Source organism: Rutidosis leptorrhynchoides, chromosome 9 (assembly GCF_046630445.1).
Source record: "Rutidosis leptorrhynchoides isolate AG116_Rl617_1_P2 chromosome 9, CSIRO_AGI_Rlap_v1, whole genome shotgun sequence".
NCBI classification, from domain to species: Eukaryota; Viridiplantae; Streptophyta; class Magnoliopsida; order Asterales; family Asteraceae; genus Rutidosis; species Rutidosis leptorrhynchoides.
The window spans coordinates 115,016,009-115,038,831 of NC_092341.1; positions in this window are offsets into that span (position 1 = coordinate 115,016,009).

Genomic DNA, 22,823 nt, shown 5'->3' on the forward strand with positions numbered 1-22,823 from the left:
GAAATCTTTATTTAAAATTTTAAGAATGCTAATAATAATAATTTTACTAATAATAATATTACTTATAATAATAATAATAATAATAATGATAATAAGGATAATAATAACAAGTAACACTACCTCAAAGAGTTCTCTCAAAAAAAATGGCAGAGACACGGCTCGAACCCAAGACCTCCCGTATACCCATCAACACTCTAAACCATTACGCCACTTCTTACTTTTCGGTTATAATGTAACACATAAATATATTTAATCCATAATACTTTCTGTTTTTCTTCATCAATTAATTTCCTTCCTAACCCAAATCATCCTCATCTAATATAATCATAATCATCGTTGTACTTAATAGAGATAAAAACAGAAACACATGAATAACAGCAACCCAGCAAATAATAACAATAGTATCATCTTCTCAACTCTTCATCATCTATATCATTATCTTAATCATAATTAAAAACCCTACCCTAATCACGTAAATAATTATCTTCATCTACTTTAAACGTATCATCAATTATTATCATTATTCGACTGATTATCACCACTAATACCCTCTTTCTAATTTACCTCATATATCATCGTTGTTGTAACAGAAACTGAAACAAGAAACAGCTCGACACAGTTTCTGTTGGGCCAGAAATAAGTGTTTGGGCCCAAGTTACTTTAGGTTGGGCTTTAAAAGGTTTAGCAGTCTGGAAAATGAAAAAAAAAACAAAACGATAGAAATCAAGTAGCAGTTTTTGAGATTGCATGAGGAGATATAATAGGTGAATAAAATAAAACAAGTGGATTGTTCCTTTTTGAGGATTGTCGGCCAGAATACAAATCATCAAATTTGGTTCGCATGCTAGCTGTACACTCGCTTTATTGTTTTAATAACAATCATCACTAGTAATTGTTTTGGCAAGTGGAGTATGCTGAGTTGTCGGCTAATAATAGAAATAAAAGGAAGTGTGAACTTATCATAGTCTTTAAAAATTCACTACCACCACCTTATCATTATACATCATCGATTGAAAATAGAAACCGTATAGCATCGAACATCATAGTGGCGGTGATGGTTTTTCTTCGGCTTGAAACAGTAACAAAAGTACAGCAGCTGCAAAAGTGATTAAAGGGGTTTGCAGATGGCGATAATGGTTTGTTTCAAGTTGTACAGGAAGTAGGAGAATATAGGTTATGGGTGGTGGCTGTTATGGTGGTTTTCAAGAGAGAGAGAAGAGAGAAGGATAGAGATGATGGTTTGTTGTTCACATTATACAGTGGACAGGAACAAACATTTTCAGTAGATTATGTGATGATTTTTGTTGTGATGTTTGAAGGTCGATGATTGTTGTAAGGTTCACGAATGCAAGAAAATCAAGAAAGAAAGAGAGGTGGCGGTTATGAGGGTTATATAGGTGATGTTTGTATGATGGTTGCAAAAAAGAAAGTAGCAGGTGATCGTTGATGATTGAAGGTCATATGGGTTTGTTAACATAAAATTTGATCAATTGTATAACAAGTTAATAGACAGACAAATAATTACTTAGGAAAAATACAAAGGAAAAGTAGATAACGATTGATAACAAAGTTTTTGGATTATTCTCCTGATCAAATCGCGATTTGAACTGGATTAACAAAAAGATTTCAATTACATACAGTTTGAAAGATACATCAAACAGAATTTGGACGAGCTTGACCGACTTTATATATATATATATATATATATATATATATATATATATATATATATATATATATATATATATATATATATATATATATATATATATATATATATATATATATATATATATATATAATTAATATTAATAATTATTAAATATAATAATCTAAATAATAAAAATAATAATACTTTTAATATTCTTAATAAAATTTCTAATAATATGATTAGTAAAATAATACTATTAATATTAATAATAATGATAAAAATAATAAAAGTCATGATAATGATAATTTTAAATCAAAATAATAATCTTTAATAATACTAATACTAATTAATAATAATTATGTTAATAATAATAAACATAATGTTATTCATAAGATTATACTAATAATACATTTAAAAATAATGATAATAATAATAATTTATATTAATAATAATAATTCTTAATGATAATGGTAATAATAAAAAGAGTAATAATAATAATCTTAATTATAATTTTTGTACTCATTATAATAATATAGTAATGATATTAATAATAATACTACTTAATAATAATACTAACAATTATATTCAAATTTGTAATTTAGTTTGATATGTTTCCATTTATTATATTATATCTACCAATTATATAAATTATTGAATCTTTAATATATATTTATTTACATACATACTTACACACAATTGTTCGTGAATCGTCGAGAACAGTCGAAGGGCAAATGAATTCATAAAAATAGTTCAAAAATTCTTGAGACTCAACTTTACAAACTTTGCTTATCGTGTCGAATTCATATAAAGATTAAGCTTAAATTTGGTCGAAAATTCCCGGGTCGTCACAGTACCTACCCGTTAAAGAAATTTCGTCCCAAAATTTGAGTGAGAAGGTCATTGCTAACAATAAAAATGTTTTCAAGATGAATATGAGTTGATAAGTAGAGTTTTATCACCATTGAGTAATATGGATAAAACAATTCGATTATTTGAAGTGTACGATTGAATTATCACAAAAGAGTGAAATGAGTAAATATAAATTCGTCTTAACCGGTGACGTAGTCATGATTGAATTTCGGAATTCAAGGGATTTAAAAGAAAATCTTGGAAATCTATAAGATCTGCTTCTTCGAGATTTAAGGAAATTAGGATCTCTTTAATTTAATGCGATGATCTGTCCAGATTACTACGTCTGATATTTCCATTATAAATTTACCTTTTCCGTTCCATTAGTTTTCACCACTTCTATACTCAATTTCCAAATTCAAAGATTTTGAAAATGCTTAATCCAGTTCTAATTCTTGTCCTTATCCTTACTATCGCAACAATCATTCTCCTTTTTCTACTACCGTCGGAGGAATCTGTTTTCTTCTACTTCGCCCTTGGGGTTATAGTATTTTTAATTCTTCCGTGTCTTTATGTTGCGATAAATATTGACATACACGGTTTGTAATTTATGTGTTGTTATTGGATTTTATATTTTTCCTTTATATTTCGAAATTCCATCTTCTGTCTTCTATAATCATTGTCATCCACAGTTAATACTCTCTCCAATTTACTGTGATTTATATTTCCATTGATATTTTGAAGCTTTGTGCTTTTGTTTTCTCCTCCCGACTTTAAGTCAAGCGAAATATGGTCCAGAATTCGTAGATATGAATTTCGGAAGGAATATGATTAATGTTCCAGGAAGAAAATTTTAATGGCACGATCTTGATTTGTCAAATTACCAGAATTTCTCGGAAAAGATAGAACTATCAAAAAAAATATGTTCTTGATATGTTTATATATCAGACAAAATGTAAAAGTCATGTAACATGGCACATGATGACGTTAGAACCTGTGGATCATCATGTCCCATTTAGAAACTCAGCATGTCTTACTATAATATAATCACGTTGATCAAGTGTCATTATATTATACTAACTCATGCATCAGTCCCCAACATTACTTCAATACCATTCATATTTTAAGCTCAAAAGTTTACAGAATATAGAAATTAACAGTTTCTATATGATGTAACACTGATAGTACGAAAAGATTAATGATTTCAGATAAGAATAATTATAAAAATATCTTCAGAAATATGGAGGATATTTATAATGAAAGATACGATAATATATTTGAATATCTAAGATCAGAGAATGATGGAGACTATTGTCTGCAAGAGTTTAGAGTAACGAGCAAGATATTCGCTAAAGACTTCAGCAGACATTGAATCATTTAGATTCTTTGAAGTCAAACTTATTCTTTGTGATTTGTCCACGGCTTTCTTCATAGTTTCGCATAATCTGGTTTTCGGTACTAAATTTTCTCTTGAATGTTTCCAATATAATGATACACAGGAAGCACGAAGAGGTATACAATTTCAGACGAGAATATTTTTGAAAATATCCTCAGAAATATCGAAGATATTGATGATGATATTTTGGAATTTCTAAGTTCGATGGTTGATGGAGAAAGATTTTCCGCAAGATTTTAATATGACTTCGGAGCAAGATATTCTCTAAAGATTTCATCGGATTCAGAATTACCTGGATTCTTTGAATATAGGGTTTGGTCCTTGTATTTGTCCTTGGTCTCCTTCGTGATTAGCTCAATCCGTTTTCCAGTTCCAACTTTTCTGAGCTTTTCCAACATACTATTCTTTATCATCAAACTTCCGATGATTAAGGTCGTTTACGGTTGTCTATGGTTTCTGCTGCTTCATTCAACTTTTTCAACATTCATAGTATTGATTTGTGACTGAGTGCTTTTCAGAATTTCAGAGCGAGATCATAATTTTAAGAGATAAATGTTATACATATAACTGTTGATGTAGATATGATGTGAGTTTTCAAAATACTGATTGCTGATTCTCGGTAATTGGTATGACAGTTCTCGTTACAAGATGCGAATGAGTATATGATAGGGTTTCAATGAATAAATATAATGATTTGTCAAAGAGATTTAAGCCAAGAAGCAACGAGGTTGCTGGTACGTCTACTGGTAATATGGTGGAATATAAAAGAATTCTCCGGTATCAAAAGGGTAATCGTATATATATCAGGATTATAGTAAGGCTACTTCGAATGAAAAGTCGAAGTTGACTTGCTGGAGCTGTGACAAAATTGGCTACCTTGAAAAGGGATCGCAAAATTATTTTTGCTAATAAATGCCAAAGGATCTAACACGGCTATGTGTTAAACTTTTACTCAGTTGTTGAGAGTTTCTCAGGTGCATAACTATATGCATAATTCTTTCCTTCCGTAGATGAAGTGCGGTTGATTCATCCTATCGATTGAGGTGTTTTCAAGAATCATGAAAGGTTTGAACGCAGAATGTAATCGTGAAGATACAAATGAGGTTTGAGACGAAATCAAGTGGCAAACTTGAAGAAATGTTTAGTTTCATATGTTTTAATTAATATTTTAATTCATTTTGATTGTCCAATTTTATTAGTCCACAGTCGATAGTCCACAATTAACAGTCCGATAATTCATATATAGATTAATATATAATATTCTAATTAATTAATACGTGTCGTGACCCGTATACGTCTCAGACTCGATCACAACTCAAAGTATATATATTATTATAGAATCAACCTCAACCCTGTATAGAGAACTCGATCATTACTGCATATAGAGTGTCTATGGTTATTCGAAATAATATATATAGATGGGTCGATATGATATGTCAAAACCTTGTATACGTGTCCCGATATTTAAAGTGCGTAAAATAAATAATAGAAATTAAATGATGATAAATAAAGTGCGTAAAGTAAATAACAGAAATTAAATGACAATAAATAAAATTTGCGAGAATTAAATTGCGATAAATAAATTGCGATAAATAAAATGTAATATGAATTAACAGTTAGCTAGGAACAGTTAGCTAGGATTTTGTTAGCGTGGTTTCTTAACAAAATTTCATATTGTCAATTAGTCTGTTTCTAATCAATTTTTATTGTGTCCATTATTTCTTCATTATGCCACTTGTTGAATTCTGATAAATCAAAATCCAAATATGAAATTGGATGAATATGGTTATTCTGTGGTGAACTGATACGTATATCTGTGGATGTAAGTAGGATAGTAAATGACCGTTGAATCAGGTTCGAAGAGTGTACAGTGTAACTTATAAATGTGAAATCTTAAATATTCTTCGGGTATTACCTACCCGTTAAAATATTTTCATCATTAACAGTTTGTACAAAAGAATTTTTAATTACAATCTTTATGAAAACATATATACATATATATTTTCTTCAGATGTATTCATGGATTTAATGAGTTAATATGATATTAAACTCATTTGCTTTTAGGTTGGAACTAGAATAAATAATCTCTAAAACTTTAGAGATTACATATTCGTCATGTCGAACGAAGATAAATGAGGTAGAACGATACGTAGAATGAAGATCATACTCAAAGTACAGATGATGATATTGAAGCATGGATTGTTGATGGTACTGGTGCTGTTATTGATGGTACTGTTGGTGCCGGTGATGTTGCTGAAGCTGGTACATTTTGCACCATAATCTCCGAATTGATTATTCGAGCGTGAAGTTCGTTGACTTATTACTTCAGGATGATTGTTGGTCGGAACGAGCGGATGAATAAGGTTCAGAATTGTGGATAGAATATAATCTTGTCGAGTTACCCTGGAAATGAGACTGAAAATGGTGTCTCGAACAGGTTCGCCGGTAAACGCTTCAGGTTCATTGTCAAGAGGTGAATTCGGTTGGTGGAAGGGATTTCCTTCTGCGCGTTTCCATTAATTAAGTCGACTACGAACCCATCAGATGAATTGATAATGGCTGATTGGTTGATTCATGCCGATGACGCTGTTTTCGGAGCTTAGGTGAACATCTATGTCGGAATAGCTGTCGGAATAACTATCGGAATCTGAGGGACTCGAACTGGTTGCAGGATTCATCTCGTACGATCAGATGAAGGATTTTCGATAAGAAATAGATTATAGTATGTAGATTAGTACCCTGCAATACATAATTTACATATGCATATATAATACTAAAATCCCATAAGTTACGGAGGAATCTACGGGAGTTGTCAGACAAAGTTACAGTAACAGATACGCTAAGATATGAAGTAGCAGATACGCTAAGATATGAATTTTGTCTATACACTATTCATGCAGTCAATGCAGTAAAACGTGTCTAGACTAAGAATGATAAGCAAGTGATTCTCTAAGAATGATAAGCAGGTAATTTTTGACACAAAATGATAAGCAGAACTTTTGACATGCAGACACGGTCAAAGTCCAGACTCACTAATGCATCCTAACGACTCATCAGTTAGACACACTAATGCAGACCCGGTTCACTAAGACCACCGCTCTGATACCAACTGAAAGGACCCGTCCTAATCCATCCGGACGAAGTCCATATCGATTATAAATGATTCACAACAGTTGATTACATCGCGAGGTACTTGACCTCTATATGATACATTTTACAAACATTGCATTCGTTTTGAAAAGACAATCTTTCATTTCATTGAAACTTGACGGCATGCATACTATTTCATAATATATGTAACTATAATTGACTTTAAATAATCTTGATGAATTCAACGACTCGAATACAATGTCTTTTGAAATATGTCATGAATGACTCCAAGTAATGTCTCTAATATGAGTAAATGCACAGCGGAAGATTTCTTTCGTACCTGAGAATAAACGTGCTTTCAAGTGTCAACCAAAAGGTTGGTGAGTTCATTAGTTTATCATAAATAATTATTTCCATCATTTTAATAGACCACAAGATTTCATATTTCCATTTCTCATAATCATATGTCCCATTCATAGAGACAAAAATATCATTCATATGGATTGAACACCTGGTAACCGACATTCACAATATGCATATAAGAATATCCCCATCATTCCGGGATCCTCCTTCGGACATGATATAAATTTCGAAGTACTAAAGCATCCGGTACTTTGGATGGGGTTCGTTAAGCCCAATAGATCTATCTTTAGAGTTCGCGTCAATTAGGGTGTCTGTTCCCTAATTTTTAGATTACCAGACTTAATAAAAAGGGGCATATTCGATTTCGATAATTCAACCATAGAATGTAGTTTCGATTACTTGTGTCTATTTTGTAAAACAATTATAAAAATTGCGCATGTATTCTCAGCCCAAAAATATAAAGGGTAAAAAGGCAAATGAAACTCAAGCATATAAATATTGTAAAACAGTTAATAAAGCATTTGCATGTATTCTCAGCCCAAAAACGTAAAGAGTAAAAGGGAATCAAATGAAACTCACCTAATGTATTTTGTAGTAAAAATACATATAACATCTATGAACAAGTGTAAGGTTGGCCTCGGATTCACGAACCTATATCATTTATATATATATTAACACCAAATAGTAATCGAACAAGTTTATATATATTATTTTTAATAATATACTTGTTATATTATATATTATATAGATAAATTTATACTTAATCTATATATTTTATACAACTAATACTTATCACATTAAATTTTAATATAGTAATTACTCATTAAAATATTATTTAATATGTAATATTGATATTAATGTAGTTAAGTCTTGTGTCATAAATATATTTTCATATAGGAAATCTTTATTTAAAATTTTAAGAATACTAATAATAATAATTTTACTAATAATAATATTACTTATAATAATAATAATAATAATAATAATAATAATAATAATAATAATAATAATAATAATAAGGATAATAATAACAAGTAACACTACCTCAAAGAGTTCTCTCAAAAAAAATGGCAGAGACAGGGCTCGAACCCGCGACCTCCCGTATACCCATCAACACTCTAAACCATTACGCCACTTCTTACTTTTCGGTTATAATGTAACACATAAATATATTTAATCCATAATACTTTCTGTTTTTCTTCATTAATTAATTTCCTTCCTAACCCAAATCATCCTCATCTAATATAATCATAATCATAGTTGTACTTAATAGAGATAAAAACAAAAACACATGAATAACAGCAACCCAGCAAATAATAACAATAGTATCATCTTCTCAACTCTTCATCATATATATCATTATCTTAATCATAATTAAAAACCCTACCCTAATCACGTAAATAATTATCTTCATCTACTTTAAACGTATCATCAATTATTATCATTATTCGACTGATTATCACCACTAATACCCTCTTTCTAATTTACCTCATATATCATCGCTGTTGTAACAGAAACTGAAACAAGAAACAGCTCGACACAGTTTCTGTTGGGCCAGAAATAAGTGTTTGGGCCCAAGTTACTTTAGGTTGGGCTTTAAAAGGTTTAGCAGCCTGGAAAATGAAAAAAAAAAAAAAAAACAAAACGATAGAAATCGAGTAGCAGTTTTTGAGATTGCATGAGGAGATATAATAGGTGAATAAAATAAAACAAGTGGATTGTTCCTTTTTGAGGATTGTCGGCCAGAATACAAATCATCAAATTTGGTTCGCATGCTAGCTGTACACTCGCTTTATTGTTTTAATAACAATCATCACTAGTAATTGTTTTGGCAAGTGGAGTATGCTGAGTTATCGGCTAATAATAGAAATAAAAGGAAGTGTGAACTTATCATAGTCTTTAAAAATTCACTACCACCACCTTATCATTATACATCATCGATTGAAAATAGAAACCGTATAGCATCGAACATCATAGTGGCGGTGATGGTTTTTCTTCGGCTTGAAACAGTAACAAAAGTACAGCAACTGCAAAAGTGATTAAAGGGGTTTGCAGATGGCGATAATGGTTTGTTTCAAGTTGTACAGGAAGTAGGAGAATATAGGTTATGGGTGGTGGCTGTTATGGTGGTTTTCAACAGAGAGAGAAGAGAGAAGGATAGAGATGATGGTTTGTTGTTCACATTATACAGTGGACAGGAACAAACATTTTCAGTAGATTATGTGATGATTTTTGTTGTGATGTTTGAAGGTCGATGATTGTTGTAAGGTTCACGAATGCAAGAAAATCAAGAAAGAAAGAGAGGTGGCGGTTATGAGGGTTATATAGGTGATGTTTGTATGATGGTTGCAAAAAAGAAAGTAGCAGGTGATCGTTGATGATTGAAGGTCATATGGGTTTGTTAACATAAAATTTGATCAATTGTATAACAAGTTAATAGACAGACAAATAATTACTTAGGAAAAATACAAAGGAAAAGTAGATAATGATTGATAACAAAGTTTTTGGATTATTCTCCTGATCAAATCGCGATTTGAACTGGATTAACAAAAAGATTTCAATTACATACAGTTTGAAAGATACATCAAACAGAATTTGGACGAGCTTGACCGACTTTATATATATATATATATATATATATATATATATATATATATATATATATATATATATATATATATAATTAATATTAATAATTATTAAATATAATAATCTAAATAATAAAATAATAATACTTTTAATATTCTTAATAAAATTTCTAATAATATGATTAGTAAAATAATACTATTAATATTAATAATAATGATAAAAATAATAAAAGTCATGATAATGATAATTTTAAATGAAAATAATAATCTTTAATAATACTAATACTAATTAATAATAATTATGTTAATAATAATAAACATAATGTTATTCATAAGATTATACTAATAATACATTTAAAAATAATGATAATAATAATAATTTATATTAATAATAATAATTCTTAATGATAATGGTAATAATAAAAAGAGTAATAATAATAATCTTAATTATAATTTTTGTACTCATTATAATAATATAGTAATGATATTAATAATAATACTACTTAATAATAATACTAACAATTATATTCAAATTTGTAATTTAGTTTGATATGTTTCCATTTATTATATTATATCAACCAATTATATAAATTATTGAATCTTTAATATATATTTATTTACATACATACTTACACACAATGGTTCGTGAATCGTCGAGAACAGTCGAAGGGAAAATGAATTCATAAAAATAGTTCAAAAATTCTTGAGACTCAACTTTACAAACTTTGCTTATCGTGTCGAATTCATATAAAGATTAAGTTTAAATTTGGTCGGAAATTCCCGGGTCGTCACACATATAATGATTTTTCGGAGAGGCTTACGCCAAAGAGTAACGAAGTTGCAGGTACATCTGCTGATAATGTGGTGAAATATAAAAGGTTCCCACGTAACAATGACATACAGGGCAATGTATATATCAAGTTTATAATAAGGCTAATCCGAATGAAAAGACAAAATTGATTTTGCTGGAGTTGTGACAAAATTGGCTATTTTAGAAAGGAATTGCAAAGTTATTTTCGGTAATAACAACGCCAATGGATCACGAATTTTTTTTAAACTTCTACTTAGGTTCCGGGAATTTTCCAGGTGCATGACTGTGGATAACATGTGGTTGGATCATTCTCTTGATTGTTTCTTAATTGAGGGGTTTTCAAGAATCATGAAGGGTTTGAACGCATTTGATTTTCGGCTGGAACTAGAAATGAATAATCTCTAAAACTTTAGAAATTATGTAAACTTCACGGATTATTTCTTCAACGTAAATGAAATTATGAATCAATACTTCATTATTCATTAATTTGTTTTCCTTGGTGAATGATATTGGTGTTCGTGGAATCCTTGTGAACTTCGCAAGACACGAATGATGATTTCTAGAAATTTTCGAGTATATCGAAAATGAAAGTATAAAATCAAACATGTAATTGAATAGTACACTCGGTATATTTTGAAATGGAATTCATTGAATTTGTAGTTAACGATGATTAAGTTGTTAACGAAGGATGTACATCATAGCATATTAGTAACATGAATTAACCGAGTACTATCTACCCTTATTTAATTCATACATAATAGCTTAGTACGAAAAGATATATTATGGTTTCCCAAAATTCATATATATAATATATAAATTGTTTGGAAATAATGAGTTACTACTTCATAACTCGTTATTACAATATACCCATTGGTGATTGTGGTGTCGATATCATTGATGGTTATGGAGCTGGTATGGCTTGTGGTGCTACAGGTGTTGCTGGTGTTGGTGATACTGATGGTGATGCTGATGGTACTACCGGTGGTGCTTGATAACAAGTCTAGCTTGTAAATCACGCACCATTCCTGTCAGGGTTTCTATTCTTCTTTATATCATTTCGGTCCACTTATCTGATTTATGGTTAAGGCTAGAATAGATAATCTCTAAGACTTTAGAGATTACATAATCACCACATAATGTTTCTCCAATGAAGTTAGGAGTCAATACTTCATCGGTTATTGTTGCTGGTACTCCTTGGTATCTGCGTATAACATTGATGCTCGTGGGACATATTGTGATGTTGAGACTTGCGATGTGGATGTTGTTGTTAGTGGTGGTAATGGTACTGTTGGTGGTGGTAATGGTGGTACTGCTGATGTCGGTGATGCTGCTGGTGTTTGTAACCTTTGCACCATATTCTCCAAAGCCACTACCCGAGCGCGAAGCTCGTTGACTTCTTCTATTACACCGGAATGATTGGCGGTTCGGACGAGCGGATGAATAAGATCTAGAATTTGAGATAGTATATAATCGTGACGAGATACTCTGGAAATGAGAGAGAAAATGGTGTTTCGAACAGGTTCGCCGGTAAGTGCTTCAGGTTCTTCGCGAAGAGGGAAATGTGGTGGATGGAAGGGATCGCCTTCTTCTTGTCTCCAATGATTAAGTAGACTACGAACCCATCCCCAATTCATCCAGAATAGATGATGGCTAATTGGTTGATCCATTCCGGTCACACTGGTTTCAGAGCTCGAGTGGAAATCCATATCGAAATTTGAGGAACTTGAACTAGTTGAGGGGTTCATCTCGTACGATCAGGGAAATGAATTTTGATATGTAATAGATTATAGGATTTAGTTTGGTATTCTTCAATACATATTTTACATATGTATATATAATACCAAGATTCCATAAGTTACGGAGAAATTTTAGAAAGATGTCAGACAGAGTTTATTTTAATAGATATGTAAAGATATGAAGTTGTCTATACACTATCTATGCAATGAATGCAGTAAAACGCGTCTAGACTTAAGATGATAAGAAGGTAATTTCCGGCAAAAATGATAAGCAAAACTTTTGACATGCAGACACGGTCGAAGTCCAGACTCATTAATGCATCTTAATATCTATCAGTTAGATACACTAATACAAGACCTGGTTCGCTAAGACCACTGCTCTGATACCACATGAAACGACCCGTCCAAATCCATAAGGACGAATACAATAACATATGGTTCCATTGTGAGGTATTTGACCTCTATATGATAAGTTTTACAAACATTGCATTAGTTTTTAAAAGACAACTTTCATTACAACAATAGTTGACAAATATACATACCAATTCATAATATATCCAAACTAAAAATGACTTAATCTGTCATTTACTTAATAATAATCTTTTTGAACTCGATCGACTAGAATGCAACGTCTTTTGAAATATGCCATGAATGACTCCAAGTAATATCTTTAAAATGAACAAATGCACAGCGGAAGATTTCTTTAATACCTGAGAATAAACATGCTTACAAGTGTCAACCAAAAGGTTAGTGAGTTCATTAGTTTATCACAAACAATCATTTTCAATATTTAAATAGACCACAAGATTCTCATTTCCATTTTTCTTAAACATCATAATGCAATCTGCATAAAAATCATTCATATGGTGAACGCTTGATAACCGAACTAACATGATGCATATATAATATCCCCTGCATACTCGCAAGTATGCCATATACTGGTAATCGCAATCACCATTTAAATCAAAGTACTAAAGCATTCCATTTTCCATAATGGGGTTTGTTAGGCTCATAGATCTATCTTTAGGATTCGCGTCAATTAGGGTGTCTGTTCAATAATTCTTAGACTACCAAGCTAAAAGAGGCGATATTCGATTTTGATAATCCAACCATAGAATATGTTATAAAACAGCGCATGTATATTCTCAGTCCCAAAAATATATATATTGCAAAAGTATTTAAAATGGAGTAATGAAACTCACAAAACTGTATTTCGTAGCAATAATGAAAATGACGGCACTGAACAAGTGCAGGGTTGGCCTCAGATTCACGAACCTATATTAAGTATATATTTATATGTTGGTCAATATCTGTCTAACAATTTAGGTCAAGTCGTAGTGTATCACAATCCTAATGCTCGAGACCGATATGCAAAAGTTAACTTGACTCAAAATGACTTCCAAGATCGATACATGTTTATTATATACTTAAATATAGTCATTTTATATATTTAAATATATTTATCAGATTTTATTAGAGTAAATAATACAAGTCCTTTATTAATAAATAAAAATTTATATTAAAATTTATATATGATAAAAATATACTTTTATATATATTTTCTTTAATATATCATAAGTAATAAAATTTATAAAGTTCACTTAATAACATAAAAATATAGTGGTATGTATTATTAATGTAATTATATTACGTGTGGTAAAAATATCTTTGTATCATATATTTATTTGATAAAATAATATTGATAGTAATAATAATGAGTAAAAGTTATATTATTTTGTAATAATAATAATAATAATTATTATTCTAATAATAATAATAACAATATTTATATACTAATGATGATATTAATTATAATAAAATAATAATTCTAATTATGATAATTCTAATAACAACGATACTTTTTAATATTAAATGTAATAATAATATTTTATATAAAATAATAATTCTATTCAAAATGATAATTTTTAATAATAAAAAAGATAATAATAATGATATTTTTATAATAACAATGATATTTCTATTAAAATGATAATTTTAACAAAAATGTTAGTTTTAATATTAATTATACTTTTAATAATAATGATAAAAATAATGAAAACGATATTTTTATCTAAATCAATATCTTACAATATTTTAATTTCATCATGATACATATACTCATTATTTCCTAATCAATTTGTTTAATAGCTTTTAGTCTTCTTTTATATCACATTCATAATAATGATAATAATAGTAATCATAATAATTAGATAATACTAATATTAGTTTTAATGATAATGATACTAATAATAATTATTAAAATAATACTAATGATAATACTAATAATTATTATAATGATAATAATAATAATAATAATAATAATAATAATAATAATAATAATAATAATAATAATAATAATAATAATAATAATAATATTAATAATAACCTCAGTGATAATAACGATAGTATTAATAACAACAATAACAATTTTAATTATAATACTTATATTGATAACGATAATGATAATAATAATAATAATAATAATAATAATAATAATAATAATAATAATAATAATTATTATTATTATTATTATTATTATTATTATTATTATTATTATTATTATTATTATTATTATTATTATTATTATTATTATTATTATTATTATTATTATTATTATTATTATAATTATAATAAAGACGATAACAATAACGACGGTAGTAATAATAATAATATTAAAATTAATGATAATTCAATTGACCATATCTTTTAATCCGTTCATCGAAGCCACACGATTTCTAAATGAAAAGTTATTAATTTTTCGCCAGCTTTCCAACGACATGCATATCATATACCTTATCTCAGTAGCATATGTATCAAATCCTAGATTTATCATAAACTACCTAATGACGAAATTAAGCATACAAGCATGCATAATCATATATATACTCGAGCACTAGTCAGGGATACACTAATAATATATAAAAGATAAGATATGGATGCTCACATATCAATATTGAGATTCAATATTGCAGGAAAAGTACGTAGATGCAACGGAGATGATAAACACTAGTTTGACTTTACGAGCAATACCCCCGAACAATACCCATAACCTCCACCGCTATTACCCATAATTTCCTTAGTTCTATCCCGCTCGAAAACCAGTTTTGAAATCTCTCGCTCATGACCTCGTCGTAGTATTTTATGTATAATAATACTATTAATAATACAACGACTAATAATAATAATACGATTAATAATAATAATATTAATCTTAATAATAATAATAATAATAATAATAATAATAATAATAATAATAATAATAATAATAATAATAATAATAATAATAATAATAATAATAATAAATATAAATATAGAGAATGCGAGAGATAAATAAAAGTGAATTGAATGAATCAAAAACTGAAAACGAATTCGATTTAAAGGAGTTTCAGCCACCAACCCCCTCATGCGATCACATGAGGACTAAGGCAAAAGCCCATGCGATCGCATGGCTCTTAATTGCATGTCACAAACATCTCCGTGATTGTGGGGTGCTGTGTACATTTGCTCCGCGATCGCGTAGCAGCCCCCTCCAGCTCACACTCGATTAAAACATGGGCTGCCGACGGTTTTATTAATATTTAATATATAATATATTTAATTTATATAATTATATATATAATATAATATTTACGTGCAATGTTAAATTGTAATTTTTTTCTCCAATGACTCGTACATTGGCACTCGAATTATGTCCCAGTTCCGGTTTGTCGAACAATGTTTCGTACGCTATAAAATCTTGTACTTTACGTTTCGTGTAATGTACCTTTATCAAAATATAGACTTAGATTATCAATAAACCAAATCAATCGAAACGTAACTTGAACGTTCGAGCATTTTGGTCATTTGCTTCTCTAAATCGACGTCTTGTTATATATACATATGCATATATATATATATATATATATAATAGTTTTATTATAACTCAAAACGTTTTATAACTAAATTCATATTAAATTTTATTACATTGTAAAAAAATATATATATATATATTTTCATTTCAAAATATAAATTTGAAATATTTATTTAACAATATAAAATATAGTTTTTTTCAAAACTAATTATATTTCAAAGTTCATTATAAAAATCGTTTTAAATAATAGGAATTATTATATCATATAACGTTTATATTTGTTATAATTCATTCATGCACCACACTTTTATAAGTTCAATTAACTTGTGTAAACATCAATCATCAATAATCAAACACTATTATCGTTTAATAATAATTCAAAATATATATATAAACACGTTTTTAATTACACGTTGCAAGTTATCTAACTTACAGTTTATTCGTAAAACGTAGTGTTAAGTCCAGAGGATGCTTAGACGTGTGAAATCATTTTAATGCAACATATCCAATTGTTTCACATGCCGACATTCAATAACTAAATTATCTACATTCCAAGTTTTAATTATTATAAAAGTTAAATAATTAACATATCAAAAGTCACGAAAAATATTATTGTAAAGAATATATCGGAGATCAAACATGAATCTCCACTAACCCTTGTCTAGTTCCTGATAATTGACACTTTGTTCTCATTTGTAAAGCACTTTACTAATAATTCCGAATATCGTTAAAAAGGACAGATTTCTTTAAATCACAGTGGACCTCACAACAGAGACCCATAATCATATCATAATGTATATGATAATTCAATCATTTGATATTATCTTTTAATTCCTTCGATAAAAATATTAATCATATATTGAAACAAATACGTTCATGTAAGGTATTATACATCTAATACTTTGTTAACGTTTTCAAGTTATAATATATATACACATCTATATATACATATTCATATACACATAAATGTTCGTGAATCGTCGAGCACGGTCAAAGGGTAATTGATTAAATGAAAGTAGTTCAAAAATTTTGAGATTCAACTTTACAGACTTTGCTTATCGTGTCAGAATCATATAAAGATTAAGTTTAAATTTGGTCAGAAATTTCCAGGTTGTCACATGTTGTATTTCCTCAACGTCAAACATGGCCTGGAGGTCTGGCTTATCTTGATGAGGGAGATCTTCCGCTTCCCATGAAAACGAATCAACCTGACATTCCTTCGAGAAATTTATCAGAATTCTAGCAGAATGTTCCTTTGGTTCAAGAAATTAATCCATTGGTTTAAACCACTTCTCATCTGGATCTTCAAACTCAAGGTCTGGGTGATGAGTCTTTAACTGAAAGAGATGTGCTACCTCATGGTACATTGATGACTTCGGGAGTCGGGAATCTTAATGAGCCTACGAGAGTTAAATACACAGGTAATTCTTCTACTCTGTCAGCGTCCCGTGAGACATATATCATGGAGGTGAGTAACTCGAAGGAGTCTTCACCGGTTACAACTTCAGTTGTTAACTAACCTCCATCAAAAGAGAATGTATCAACCTACATATAATAATAATACCGCACTTTTATCCTTACCTGTCCTCACGGCAACTCACACACTTCCACCGACATCACTGACAACATCAGATGCTGCTGCTGCTTTTCCGATTGTTACTTTTCCACCATCACCCTGAAATGTCCCGTTCTTATTGATTAAAAACGTTCCATATTAATTGATTTCGTTGCGAGGTTTTGACCTCTATATGAGACGTTTTTCAAAGACTGCATTCATTTTTAAAACAAACCATAACCTTTATTTCATAAATAAAGGTTTAAAAAGCTTTACGTAGATTATCAAATAATGATAATCTAAAATATCCTGTTTACACACGACCATTACATAATGGTTTACAATACAAATATGTTACAACAAAATAAGTTTCTTGAATGCAGTTTTTACACAATATCATACAAGCATGGACTCCAAATCTCGTCCTTATTTAAGTATGCGACAGCGGAAGCTCTTAATAATCACCTGAGAATAAACATGCTTAAAACGTCAACAAAAAATGTTGGTGAGTTATAGGTTTAACCTATATATATCAAATCATAATAATAGACCACAAGATTTCATATTTCAATACACATCCCATACATAGAGATAAAAATCATTCATATGGTGAACACCTGGTAACCGACATTAACAAGATGCATATATAAGAATATCCCCATCATTCCGGGACACCCTTCGGATATGATATAAATTTCGAAGTACTAAAGCATCCGGTACTTTGGATGGGGTTTGTTAAGCCCAATAGATCTATCTTTAGGATTCGCGTCAATTAGGGTGTCTGTTCCCTAATTCTTAGATTACCAGACTTAATAAAAAAGGGCATATTCGATTTCGATAATTCAACCATAGAATGTAGTTTCACGTACTTGTGTCTATTTTGTAAATCATTTATAAAACCTGCATGTATTCTCATCCCAAAATATTAGATTTTAAAAGTGGGACTATAACTCACTTTCACAGATTTTTACTTCGTCGGGAAGTAAAATTTGGCCACTGGTTGATTCATGAACCTATAACAATATATACATATATATCAAAGTATTTTCAAAATATATTTACAACACTTTTAATATATTTTGATGTTTTAAGTTTCTTAAGTCAGCTGTCCTCGTTAGTAACCTACAACTAGTTGTCCACAGTTAGATGTACAGAAATAAATCGATAAATATTATCTTGAATCAATCCACGTCCCAGTGTATACGTATCTCAGTATTGATCACAACTCAAACTATATATATTTTGGAATCAACCTCAACCCTGTATAGCTAACTCCAACATTCACATATAGAGTGTCTATGGTTGTTCCGAAATATATATAGTTGTGTCGACATGATAGGTCGAAACATTGTATGCGTGTCTATGGTATCTCAAGATTACATAATATACAATACAAATTGATTAAGTTATGGTTAGAATAGATTTGTTACCAATTTTCACGTAGCTAAAATGAGAAAAATTATCCAATCTTGTTTTACCCATAACTTCTTCATTTTAAATCCGTTTTGAGTGAATCAAATTGCTATGGTTTCATATTGAACCCTATTTTATGAATCTAAACAGAAAAAGTATAGGTTTATGGTCGGAAAAATAAGTTACAAGTCGTTTTTGTAAAGGTAGTCATTTTAGTCGAAAGAACGACGTCTAGATGACCATTTTAGAAAACATACTTCCACTTTGAGTTTAACCTTAATTTTTGGATATAGTTTCATGTTCATAATAACAATCATTTTCTCATAATAAAAACTTTTAAATCAAAGTTTATCATAGTTTTTAATTAACTAACCCAAAACAGCCCGCGGTGTTACTACGACGGCGTAAATCCGGTTTTACGGTGTTTTTCGTGTTTCCAGGTTTTAAATCATTAAGTTAGCATATCATATAGATATAGAACATGTGTTTAGTTGATTTTAAAAGTCAAGTTAGAAGGATTAACTTTTGTTTGCGAACAAGTTTAGAATTAACTAAACTATGTTCTAGTGATTACAAGTTTAAACCTTCGAATAAGATAGCTTTATATGTATGAATCGAATGATGTTATGAATATCATTACTACCTTAAGTTCCTTGGATAAACCTACTGGAAAAGAGAAAAATGGATCTAGCTTCAACGGATCCTTGGATGGCTCGAAGTTCTTGAAGCAGAATCATGACACGAAAACAAGTTCAAGTAAGATCATCACTTGAAATAAGATTGTTATAGTTATAGAAATTGAACCAAAGTTTGAATATGATTATTACCTTGTATTAGAATGATAACCTACTGTAAGAAACAAAGATTTCTTGAGGTTGGATGATCACCTTACAAGATTGTAAGTGAGCTAGCAAACTTGAAAGTATTCTTGATTTTATGTAACTAGAACTTGTAGAATATATGAAGAACACTTAGAACTTGAAGATATAACTTGAGAGAGATCAATTAGATGAAGAAAATTGAAGAATGAAAGTGTTTTTAGGTGTTTTTGGTCGTTGGTGTATGGATTAGATATAAAGGATATGTAATTTTGTTTTCATGTAAATAAGTCATGAATGATTACTCATATTTTTGTAATTTTATGAGATATTTCATGCTAGTTGCCAAATGATGGTTCCCACATGTGTTAGGTGACTCACATGGGCTGCTAAGAGCTGATCATTGGAGTGTATATACCAATAGTACATACATCTAAAAGCTGTGTATTGTACGAGTACGAATACGGGTGCGTACGATTAGAATTGTTGATGAAACTGAACGAGGATGTAATTGTAAGCATTTTTGTTAAGTAGAAGTATTTTGATAAGTGTATTGAAGTCTTTCAAAAGTGTATAAATACATATTAAAACACTACATGTATATACATTTTAACTGAGTCGTTAAGTCATCGTTAGTCGTTACATGTAAGTGTTGTTTTGAAACCTTTAGGTTAACGATCTTGTTAAATGTTGTTAACCCAATGTTTATAATATCAAATGAGATTTTAAATTATTATATTATCATGATATTATCATGTATGAATATCTCTTAATATGATATATATATACATTAAATGTCTTTACAACGATAATCGTTACATATATGTCTCGTTTAAAAATCATTAAGTTAGTAGTCTTGTTTTTACATATGTAGTTCATTGTTAATATACTTAATAATATATTTACTTATCATAGTATCATGTTAACTATATATATATATATCCATATATATGTCATCATATAGTTTTTACAAGTTTTAACGTTCGTGAATCACCTGTCAACTTGGGTGGTCAATTGTCTATATGAAACATATTTCAATTAATCAAGTCTTAACAAGTTGATTGCTTAACATGTTGGAAACATTTAATAATGTAAATATCAATCTCAATTAATATATATAAACATGAAAAAGTTCGGGTCACTACATTACCTACCCGTTAAATAAATTTCGTCCCGAAATTTTAAGCTGTTGAAGGTGTTGACGAATCTTCTGGAAATAGATGCGGGTATTTCTTCTTCATCTGATCTTCACGCTCCCAGGTGAACTCGGGCCCTCTACGAGCATTCCATCGAACCTTAACAATTGGTATCTTGTTTTGCTTAAGTCTTTTAACCTCACGATCCATTATTTCGACGGGTTCTTCGATGAATTGGAGTTTTTCATTGATTTGGATTTCATCTAACGGAATAGTGAGATCTTCTTTAGCAAAACATTTCTTCAAATTCGAGACGTGGAAAGTGTTATGTACAGCCGCGAGTTGTTGAGGTAACTTAAGTCGGTAAGCTACTGGTCCGACACGATCAATAATCTTGAATGGTCCAATATACCTTGGATTTAATTTCCCTCGTTTACCAAATCGAACAACGCCTTTCCAAGGTGCAACTTTAAGCATGACCATCTCTCCAATTTCAAATTCTATATCTTTTCTTTTAATGTCAGCGTAGCTCTTTTGTCGACTTTGGGCGGTTTTCAACCGTTGTTGAATTTTGATGATCTTCTCGGTAGTTTCTTGTATAATCTCCGGACCCGTAATCTGTCTATCCCCCACTTCACTCCAACAAATCGGAGACCTGCACTTTCTACCATAAAGTGCTTCAAACGGCGCCATCTCAATGCTTGAATGGTAGCTGTTGTTGTAGGAAAATTCTGCTAACGGTAGATGTCGATCCCAACTGTTTCCGAAATCAATAACACATGCTCGTAGCATGTCTTCAAGCGTTTGTATCGTCCTTTCGCTCTGCCCATCAGTTTGTGGATGATAGGCAGTACTCATGTCTAGACGAGTTTCTAATGCTTGCTGTAATGTCTACCAGAATCTTGAAATAAATCTGCCATCCCTATCAGAGATAATAGAGATTGGTATTCCATGTCTGGAGACGACTTCCTTCAAATACAGTCGTGCTAACTTCTCCATCTTGTCATCTTCTCTTATTGGCAGGAAGTGTGCTGATTTGGTGAGACGATCAACTATTACCCAAATAGTATCAAAACCACTTGCAGTCCTTGGCAATTTAGTGATGAAATCCATGGTAATGTTTTCCCATTTCCATTCTGGGATTTCGGGTTGTTGAAGTAGACCTGATGGTTTCTGATGCTCAGCTTTGACCTTAGAACACGTCAAACATTCTCCTACGTATTTAGCAACATCGGCTTTCATACCCGGCCACCAAAAATGTTTCTTGAGATCCTTGTACATCTTCCCCGTTCCAGGATGTATTGAGTATCTGGTTTTATGAGCTTCTCTAAGTACCATTTCTCTCATATCTCCAAATTTTGGTACCCAAATCGTTTCAGCCTTATACCGGGTTCCGTCTTCCCGAATATTAAGATGCTTCTCCGATCCTTTGGGTATTTCATCCTTTAAATTTCCTCTTTTAAAACTCCTTGTTGTGCCTCCTTTATTTGAGTAGTAAGGTTATTATGAATCATTATATTCATAGATTTTACTCGAATGGGTTCTCTGTCCTTCCTGCTCAAGGCAT